Genomic DNA, 11,606 nt, shown 5'->3' on the forward strand with positions numbered 1-11,606 from the left:
GAGGAAAAGTGACCGACCTAGGGCCTGTAGGAGGGAAACACTGATTATGCAGAGACAGCTAGCAACTGCACAAAGAAAGCACACACACAGTCCCTTTCTTGAGCTTCACAGGGATCACCCGCAACTGCAGCAGAAAGGACATTTTTGATTAGGAAAGAGGCTTTCAAGCTCCTATGTCTCCTCAGGAGCCGCATGAGACAAAGGCACATGCAGAAGTAATAAAGGTAAAAGCAGGGTACAGCTGGCTCCTGCGAGCCCTGTTTGCACAGCGTGCTTCAGCAGGCTGCGAGAAATGTGGGGCTGGGGTGGAGGGTCAGAGGAGGAAAGGAAGTCATCCAAGGGATCGTCAATCCAAGAAGAAAAGAAAACACTAGAGGAAGGAGRCTGATTTACACTAGAGACCCTCAGGGTTTTTAAAAATGGTGAGAAGTATTGGGGAAGGTGAGGAGCTAATCAGGCTAGAAAAACAGACCTCTAAAATCTCCCCCCTCCCATTCTGCTTTATTTAACACTCTCCTTTTACCTTGAGAGCTAACATTTCTGCGCTGAACCAAAATCATCCAGAAAAGGAATCTTCTCTTCTCAGCAAGACCATGCAAACTTCCTCTGTATCTGGGGCCTGAAACATTGTCTGATTTACTGTGAATGTCAAACATTTTTCTTTGTAAGTAGTTTAGGCAAAGTAGAAATAGTAAACCTTTACATAGGCCGCCAAATGTCTCCCATGATAAATCATTGTTTTCAGATGTTCAAACTTCTGTGAACCCCCCCCCCCCACAACAGGAAAATGTTTAGGCTTTGTCTCAATCCTAAAATAATATTGTTTGAGGAAAAAAAAGTCCTATTAGCTACATCATAGTGCTGAGATGATGAAAAATATTATTTTCATAACAGACTTTTTAAGCACAGGTTTTATGTTTGCTGACTCAACAATGTTTATCATTTTACATGTGAAACACAGACCTTAAATGCTTATTTATGAGAAACCATTGTTTTTGAAATATCTGAAATTAATCAGATCAAGGTCTACATGCAGATGTCAAACTGAGTATATGTGGAGAAAAAGCTTCCCATTCCTTGAAAGAATATTATGAATATGAATCTGAAACATAGTCTCAGACTCAACCCATACGCTGTGAAAGAAGACAAGACAGGAAAGCCAATTTGGGCCTTCCAGCTACACAGAGAAAATTTAAACTGAGTGAGAACTNGCTACACAGAGAAAATTTAAACTGAGTGAGAACTTGAGAATTTGGCCCAAGAAACTATACACTTCTTAAAAAAAAGAAGCCAGGTTAAAGAGGTTAGTCAACTGAAGAAAAACACATTTACCTGGTAAATGMTGGTTCTCTTGAGCCAACTTCTGTGGTTTTACTATCACTTTCTCTTAGCCTTTTCCTATGCTTCTTTTTTTTCTCTTTTTTCCTCCTAAACTGCTGTAAGTGAAAAGCCTTACATAAAAGTGATGGAAATAATTCATATAATTTGGATGCCAGCAATACTAAGGTCAGTTCAGGCAAATTAGCGATCCCTGTAAAGTTTTTCTATTTGGCCTACTAGCTCTAACGGTCTAACTTCTCATTGCCTTCTACTTGTAAGCTGCCATTTCAGTTCAGCTGTGCTGAAAATTAATCCATCACCCCAATTTTCCTCTTAAAGGTATATGAATGTATGTTGCTTCCTGATTCTAATATAAATCAGTTCTCTAGAATTAGTGTGTTTTCAAATGCCACAAAATCATTCAGAACAATAGACTTCTGCAAGTTCTCAGATCCTGTATTTAAGAAAAGCTTTTCTCAGTCATTCTCTTTCCTATGCTTCAAGCCAAATACATTTTTACAGACAGATTAAAACTCTTAAAAGTAGTCAACCTTAGCAGCAGCAGTAACTATAGCATGTACAACCCCTTCTCAAATGAAACACTTGATTGCTTATGTCAATGTTTCTTTTGTGGCAAAGCCCTTCTCCACCTATTTTTACTCCATATTTCTCTGATGGAGGAGAGAGCACTAAGCTATGAAAAGCTATGAATAGCRTGTTTCATTTGGTAAAAGAACAAACCACAATTGATAGTTAGGCATTATTTCTGCATTAACAGTAATGATGTAGACACCACATTATCTAAACATAGATAGTCAACTTCCAGGACAGTTTATCAGAAGGAGGTCCAGGACAGCAAACCTTTCAGCAGCATTTGACTATGGTAAAGACTMCTTGACAAAAGTACATTTTTCTCCCACATTTTAACACTGCATTCTGTTCTAATTCTCCTACTCTGAAGGCAAAGGGCCAGTCTGGGATATTTTTACTGATGCAGAGTGGCTCTGCTTCCATGGCTAGTCTCACTGAAATCTGTGCAGGAAAACTGATGGCATTTGGTTCAGCCCCATGCAAGCAAAAGTACCAGATTCTGTCTTCAGTTTAGGTAGATTGGCTTTATGCAGCCAGATCTGACTCTTTAAAGAATAGTTGCTTTGTAATTTTGAGGAGGAGTCATTGGGGTGAACAGGTCAGCGCTGAGGTCCTTCTCAACACTGATCCATATGAGAACAGAACACAGCACTAAGAAAGCACAGGGGGAAGAAACTTATCAGTACAGGGCAGTCTGAGCCATAGTCAAGTGTTGTGCTAATCCTTACTGTCCTGCACTTCCTCTGATAAACTCTATCCTGGACACACATTATTTTTGTTTTGATAATTCAGTGGCTGCATCATAAGCTTCAACACAGAAGTAATCCTGAAGAATCAAATGTGTTTTTGTTCACTTACTGTTACCAAATGAAGCGAGTCTTTCATAACTTCTCTTCTTTTTTTTATGATACGAAGGTACCACCACTGTGCAAAGAATAAACTCACAGGGTCTGGTTCCACACTGATAGGGCAAGCTCTTCAAACAGATTAAGAGAGATTTTTTTTTGAACTAATCTCTCTTTCCTGGGCCTTCTCACCCTTTGACTAAAGCAATAACAAACATTTGCAATGTGTTTAATCCAAAAACCATTGAAGTCACTAGAAAGATGTCACTGATTACACTAGTTTCAGTCAGTAGGTTCTTCTCATATGAAGGGGAACAAAGAAATAAAACGGAACAAGAAGGCCCCCAAAACAGTAGAAAAGGGACACCGCTGTTTTTTCCCTTGTCCTCCATCATGCATGAAAAAATCTCTAGTTTTYTTCCCCAGTGAGTATTTTTGGCAGATCAAAATAAAAAGCTAGATATTTCGGTAGCTGTTAGTACAGGTCTTACCATGAGGTAGTTATTATGGGCAGAGAAAAGCAGAGAGATACATGTCTACAAGCAGAGTCATAATCCACCTTGAGGAAAAGAAGGTGTAAGCAGGTTTGCAGACCTGAGTCAGGCCTATTCCAGATATCTCACATCTGCTGGCTGGTTTTCTGACATGTCCAGGATAAGTATCTCTGATGAATTTATATAAAATCTCATATAAAAAGGGCAAGGGAATTCTTCAAATACCTCTTGCAATACAATGTGCAATTTAGAAGATTCTTGGGTATTTGCAAAGATTTTCCGTACAAAATCTCTATCACTTTCTTGCTATGTTTATCATCATTTATTGCTCAGAGGGGAAAGGCTAGATAAGCAGGGAGACATATCCATCCCCTCCTTTAGGGAACACRTCTCTCTGAAGTGGAGCAGGCAGGCAGGGCTGGCACAGTCTTGGCTTCTGCCAGCAGTTTGGCTACCCATTGAGAGCTCCAACCACTACCGGCTCCTCATCACAGCCTCTATCCCTTATGCCATTGAAAGAGTCCTTGTCTGATGAGTCCCTGCCAGACTGAAAACTATCCCATTTTGCTGAGTGTCCTGTGATTTTTAATTTTTTTTTAAGGCCTCAAAGCAGGAAATATACTACTCAAGAAGCTTGTTTGTATTTATCAAAATACATGAATCTCTGTGCAGTAGAGAAAACTTTCTGAACAGGAAGCAACTTCATTGTAAAGACTCAAAGCACATATAAAACTAACTGAAGACAAAAAACTCTCACGATTTATAAGGCAGTCTTACTGTTTTGGATAGAGTTGAGCTCAATGCTTTGGAAAGTCTGGGACTGTCAACAATGATGCGCTGTTAACAAAGAAGGGGCAAAACCGTCCCCCAAGCCTTGAGAATGACAGAAAACTCCCCTTCTGCTTTGATGTAAGGTTGTTCAGTCTATGAAAGCACATCTATGGGACATGTAAAATGGCTTCTGGAGACTGAACACATCCTGGTACCATGCCATTCTAGGCCGAAGTAGGGCTGCTCTCATCTTTGCTTCAGAACCAGCTGTGCTCTTCCAATCACACACAACATCCATGACCTGCAGAAATGCAAATACAATGATCAGTCTGAAATACCAGTCCCAGCTTCACTCATCTTCTACTGCCTGACTCAAATGCCTGACTAAAGCTTTCATATTAGCTCAAACAGTCCTCATCAAAGCAGCCATAGACTAGCGAGCTGTAGCCTTGCTCTTCTAGTACTGATGTGATACGTGTATTCCTGTATGTATGTTATGAGACATGGCCACAGCTGCACCAATTCCTACTTTGACTAATGCTGCAGCAGCCTTTGGACATAGGCCCAGAGCTGCAAAAGGCTGATTGACAGAGCAAGAATCTGGGTCTGTACCTTTCCAGGCCTATATGACCCCAGGRACTTCTAGACTGTAAAAGAAAAGAGTAAGGAAAGGAATTGCACTGTTATACCYTATTAACTTTGAAGGTGCCAGCTGAAAACTACGAAGCGGAAAAAACAAAAACAAACAAACAAAAAAAATCAAATATACATATTCCTTGACATGAAAACTAAACAATTAATCATYACTGCCTGTATTCTCATCTTCTAGTTCCATAACTAGCTTCCCAGAGCATCAAAACACAGCCCTTATTAATTATCTGAAATCTGATAAATTTAATAGGGAAAGGAAAGGAGAAAGGAGAAAATAGTGACCCCACTGAAGTACTTGAGAAACACAATAAGTAGGTCCAGGAAGATGAAGAGGAGGCTGAAAGGGATGGGGAGCAAAGAGGGTCTGTTGTGACCAAGGAGTCATCAGAAACAGAAAATGAACTTAAAATCTAAAGCTGATAGAACTGTAACAAACATACAAATATTAATAGGGAAAGAATTAATATTGCCTCTTCCTTTGTATAAATTCTAACTTCAGCATTTGGCTGGTATCATAGCAGCCACAAACATCCCTGGGCTTGATTCTGTAGAGTCCTTCYCAGTAGGAACAGCAGTGCACCATGGATATCTGCAGCCACAGACCTTCCCCAGATTATATGAACAAATGTAGAATATTCTGGGGCAGTTATTTTGATCTCTCTGCAGGCCAAATATATGATTGCTGACAGAAACACACCTCAACATAAACCACAAGGACACCACAATCTGCTATCACGCCTACTCGAACAGCCATGACAGGCAAGTATAACAACGAGGACACTTCCCCAGATGACCTCCTTCCTCGAACCTCATGCATCAAGCTCTGCTCATAACATGCCTCTGCAGACACAGAATGAGGTATTCTGCCAAATCCCCAAAGAGCTGGCAAGCTGCAAGTCCCCATTTCACAGTTTCTACACTCAGTTACAAGCAAGTATCAGCAGGACTCAACTATAAGCAAGTATTACTCAGCAGTTTTTGCCACTCTGTTAGCACGTGCCATCTCCCAAAGGCATGTTCCATTATTATACTGTAGCTGCTTAAGGAAGGATAAAACAAAGCTTTGCTGGTATCTAAATACTCAGTGAAAAGTTTCCTCTGTCATGGTGAGCAGGATCTCTCAGGAGAGAGAGAATGGGGAGAGCTTTAGCGTTCATAACATTAGCTGTAAGAACTAAAAAAATGTCCTTTTCATAGAAAATCACACAAAAGTACCATGAACTTTATAAGACTCTTCCATAATAATGTCAATGAACTTACCAAAGTAAGTTCATTCCTCCTGGCACAGGAGCACAATGGAGGGGGTCTCTTCTCTGTTTTGAACCAGACATCTGACTGAGCACATACCTTCAACACAATAGGCCCAACATTTGACATTTCCATGCCCAAAGGGGTTAGATAGTGCCTAATGCTATCTACCTATTCTGGGTGACGAGTTTGCAAAGGAGGATGGTGGCACGCTCCTGAAGAGATAAGGATGCTGGGGGCTGCCTCAGCAACATYGGTGTGGACTCTTCTCAGACTTGCAGAAAACTCCTGCCATAYGGAAGTTTTGTAATCACCACATGTCCTTCCAGCCGGTCCTGCCATCAGTGGTGGTTTTGTGAGACGAGAAATGAAGTGGACTGTGATAAAACAAACATAGATAAACTCACCTGTTTGGTATTCTATTTCAAAGGATGAAAGGTGATCCAGGTCTGCTCAAATTGAGTGGRGATATATTTATTTTTGTTGTTTTTATCCTCAACCATATTATTACACAGAATATTCCAAGAAAAGCCACTTAAGAAGCACCTGTTTGATCATCTCCTTTCTCATTTTTTTCCTCCTAGTACAAACACACAGGAGATAAGGGGAGCTGTGTTTGCAACTGTCGCTGCTGAAACCAAAAGTAATGCTATCCAGGAACTTCCTTCACGGCTTCTGTGTATTCCCTWTTATCAACATTGCAGGATTTCACACATTTTAGTTTGTACTGGACAGTAAACCACTTGACGATGGTGTCAGCCACCCCAGAGGCCATGTTGGTCATGGGATGGTAGGAAAGGAATCATAGGGTTTAGGAAGTTTCCCTCTTGTAGACTACTTTCTGGCTAGTTCCTATCAAGTATTCCATGGGATACGTCGTGTCCCCCCCCCCCAAAAAAAAAAAGAAAAGAAAAAAAGAAAAGGCCTATCAAGAAAGCAGAGTAATACTAAGTGTATAAGTTGGAGGCAATCTCACTGCATGGAAGCAATAATTCATAGTGAAGTAAATGCTGGCTGGTCCTTTSGACATAGCTACCACATACCAACTATCACCAGGCTGCTAGCACAAAGCACTTTATACTAAAGCAGCCTCCCTTTTTTCCTTTAAGGAAGACTTTAGCATGGCAGAGTCAGGTCAGATCAAGACAAGAGAGGATTCTCCCCCCCCCCCCAACATGCAGAGTATGTGCTGTAGTGATGGCCAGGGAGGTTTTTCCTGCTTTAATACTCAGAGAGTTTGCACCAGGAAATCTGAGGAGCCATTGGGAAAGCAGAGACAGAAAACCAACCAGGCAGCAGCAAGGCAAAAGCACTCTGAAGGCTGCTGGGGCGTGCTCACAGGAATGGTTTGTCTTAGATGTAGCCAGGCAGAAGCAAAGAGGGTTGAGAACCAGTGGCATGCTACAAAATGGAAGGAACTGGGAGACAGTATTGCTGAAGGAGAAGGAGTGTCAAAACAAACTCCACAGAACAACAAAAGGCAGGAAAAATAAGTATTTGTTTTGTTCTTTGTTTGCTTTTTAATGAAAATAGGCAGCCCAGTGTTTGAGGGTTGTTAGCATTTCTTGCTGACCTGCAGCTGGTGCATTTTTCACCCACTTCTGTCAGAATTTATTTGAGTTTGGTACTGAACGCTGATCAGACTTTGCCCCTTGCTTTACTTAGGCTTGGAATTGCTTATACAGCAAACACTCTCTGCTAGGGTTCTCATTAATCCACTTCTTTGTTGAGGTTTTCTAGAGGAATTCCTATTTGGTAAACCAAACAGAATTAAAAGGCATGCATCTGTACTAAGGATATCCATCTTAGGTCTCTGGGATCTATTGTCCCATCTAAATTAGACTAGGAGGCCCCCTGTGTTTACCTGGTGCCATGATTCCCATTGGCACTTGATAAAGAATTAATAACATATCAGCCTAGAAACTTAGCAAATGCAGTATTTGTGGAGACCTCTGGCAATGCAACACATACTCATGCACACTGAGCTCCTACAATGAGAGAAATGACAGGATTGCTACCACTAGGTGGCACTTCCCTTCTTACATATTACTGTAATTAAATTGAACATCTGATGCTGGTAATGAACATTGCCCACTCTTTTCAATAGGCTAAAGGAGATTGAGCCTGATAATTTTTTTTCAGACAAGATTGGTGAATATTCTACAGCTTAGCTTCTTATCTTTGTTTTCTTCAGATGCTCAGATCTCACAATGAGCTCTTTGCCTCTGCATTTGTTTTGTTGAAACTTGTCAGCCTCCTACATGTATATAAACTTGGATCCTTTCCTTTAGAGATAGTGCTTGTTATTGAAAACAGACAACTTTCAGTCCCAATTCAACATTCATTCCCTCTATGTTGCCTTGGTATCAGACTCAACCCATACGCTGTGGAAGAAGACAAGACAGGAAAGCCAATTTGGGCCTTCCAGCTACACAGAGAAAATTTAAACTGAGTGAGAACTTGAGAATTTGGCCCAAGAAACTATACACTTCTTWAAAAAAAGAAGCCAGGTTAAAGAGGTTTTACTGTGGATTATATGACATTTCACCTTGTGTTTTAAGTTCCTATAAAGCCTAGTTTAGGTCAAACCGATTTTGGCAGAAAACCAGGCATAACTAAGAGCTCCATATAGTTTCCATCTGAAAACATAAATCAACCAGCAGGCTCATAGGCAGCCCAGCCAAGGTTTGCTGAATCTTACAGCTCCAGACAGTAAGGCTTTCAGTGAATGTACTCTGATATGTAGTTTTGGCTATGATATGTAGATATGCAGCTTGTTTGTTTTGCAAAGCATCTGGGTGCAAGGACAGGAGGAAAGATAAGTGAAATGTGGCTTTTTCCAAACTCAGACACTGCCCTCAGACCCCAGTTTCTGACAAACAGTGGGCTCTTTTACACAGTTTTGAGTGGCTTGGCGGAAGCATGTGGGACGCAAATGGGAAAAGACTCTGAGGAGATTTATACATTTTTAATGTGTGCACACACATGTATCTATACTGTGTCATCTGTGATCAGCTATATTCATACCTTCGCGCTCCCATTGACTTTTTTCCTTTTATCCATTCACCTTTGTCAATTCTGTTCTTTGGCAAACCAGGAGTCTTCAGTTTTGCGGAGTCTTGCACACCCTTTTGTGTTGAGTCACCTTCCTCTCYGCTTAGTGGGATTACTCTCACAGAAGGATCAAGGCCTTATTTTGCAGGGCAGGGTCTGTGTTTCTGTGAAACGGCTTGAGATATTCAGTTTAACAGAAGTCCTCATATTTATCAAAGTGAATAGGAACACATCGTTTCAGATTTGTGGAATGATTTAATAGGCTCTCATAGGCTTGAAGTAACACAAAGAAAGTCTGGAATAATGCTTTYTTCTTAGAATTTGTTCATTTCATTGACTAAAAGGCATGTTACAATCTTTTTGCGATATCAGAGTCTAAGTGGTTTCTAATTAAATCCTTCATATTATAACTCGGCTGATCGCCCTCCAGTTCTTACAGTATTGCAATAATTTCACTCTGATTCACAGAGGGTTGGATTGTTTCTGCCTGTGAGTACTCAATATCCCTTAGGATTAATGCTTTTTAAAACTTTCTAACATATTTCAGTCCATTCTGCTGCTTTCAACATCCCCCTAAAGACTTTCAACACACCCCTTTGTACATTAGTGCGTTATTAACAAATACTAATTATGTTGCTGAGGGCACRCACTGCAATAGTTTCATTATACACAACCCAGGTATGTAAGATGGAAAAAAAGAACAAATGTTCAGTACAAAATGTTGGATGGATAAAAGGTGAAAGCATTTTTCCCTTATAACATTTGCAGCTGACAAGAAAAAGCATGCTCCAGCTTGTGAATAGAGGGCCAAGCCAAGGGCTCTCACACTGATGAATCCCTTAGAAGTGAGCTGGGTTTAAAGACCAGGATTTATTCCTTGGTATGGATGCTGCACAGATGTGGTTTTTCACTGGACAGRCAGTGAGACTGCCGTGCACATGAGAGGGTTGTACGGATGCAGGCTGGCATCACCAGACCCAAAAAGATGTGTTGACTAGACAGGGCTAATGGAAGGCCTAAAGCCTTGTTAGGCCCTGGTAAATCTATCGCTSTACTTGTCAACAGCAGAAAAATCTTTTTATGAGCTTTGCTTTTTCTTGCAAAGTTTACCTAACGTCTTCTGTTCATACATGTCTTTCTTGAATGTATAGCATATCTGCTTCCTTCCAGGGCCTCTCCTTTTCTTGGACAAACACTCTTTCTATTTTGATTTAAAAGCCAAGAAAATCCTGACTCTTCATTTGTGTTTGAGTTCCCACACATCAATGCTTACAGTATCTCAGGGCACTGATGGAGAACAGGATTCTAAGGCCTTGTCAACATCTATTTTCACAGGATCATTCTGCAAATTCCCAGTGCTGCAGAGTAACTGATTGTGTCTGAAAAGCATTCAGCAGCACTAATTCCATTTCTGAAATCATAATCATTTCCATTAGCACCAGGTAAACTGAATCATGGGGGCTARTACTCATGTTGCACATATCTTCTTGACAATCCTTGTTCCTCTTAATTAAATCAAACAGCTGTGAAACTAAAGAGAGGAGGGCTGAACATGGCAAACAGAGGAAGAAAAGGCTTTTACTTCCATTGCTCCATGCTAAAACTTTTYGCTGACACTTTGTGTGCATGGCAGGAATGGAATTGATACCATAGCAATAAAATAAGCTAAGCAAATCTGCTTCTTATCTTCAGAGGAGAAGATGAGGAAATCTTTACATTGTTGAGAACTTTGCCTCATTCTTTTACAGACAATTGCAAAGGAATAAAAGGTAAAAATAAATTCAAGAGCTATCTTAAATATGCCCCCCAAGATATMAAGTCGTAATAAGCTGTTTGCTATAATTAGGTTCATAATTAAAATACCCACTGGATATATAATTCCTGAGACTAATGCCTTGCTGTTGGAATGGATAACTTATCCAATTGTAGATGATCTTTGGGCACCGAAAAGTTATAAAGATACTAACCTTCAGACTGGAAGTGACGTTGACTTCCTGCATAACACCGACAGAAATACTTTACCTAAGAGTCTCTACCAGATTTTGACATAAGAATACATTGGGTTTGTGCAGCAAAGTGAAGCAAAGATGTAAGTCAAGAAGCAGTTAGCCGCTTCTGATGTGTTATATATCCTTGTACAACCTTGATTTGTCAAAAGATGGCTGGTACCTGACTAACAGTAGTTCACTAATCAGTGTAGATGAGCAATGCCCCTTACGGCTCTCTTGCCCTAAAGGAGACCAAGCATGGAGGACATAATAAAGTACATCCATCCAGAAGAGTTACACACATCTCGCCTTGACAGCAGAGGAAGATAACCAGAGATAGCATTTAACAGTTGCTGATGGCACAAGGCAGGGCTGAATTTGATCAGGAAACTTCTCCATTGGCAGAAATGGAGAAAAAAACAACAAAACAAAATTAATGAGTTGACTCTCTGTAAAAGACAAATACCTCAGGTAATCATTATTAGTACAGAGCTCTAACAATATCCTTTAAGGCATTCCTGAAGTTTGTCTAGCTTGGAGAAAAATCTTTTGAGGTCTAACACATATTAATATGAAAAAGCAAATACATGGTGACTGGGAGACCAGAAACTGGTTACAGTGAAATAAATTGAGAAAATCTCTTG

This window comes from Rhea americana, unplaced genomic scaffold, assembly GCF_003343005.1.
Source record: "Rhea americana isolate MKP2758 unplaced genomic scaffold, rheAme1 scaffold_114, whole genome shotgun sequence".
NCBI lineage: Eukaryota > Metazoa > Chordata > Aves > Rheiformes > Rheidae > Rhea > Rhea americana.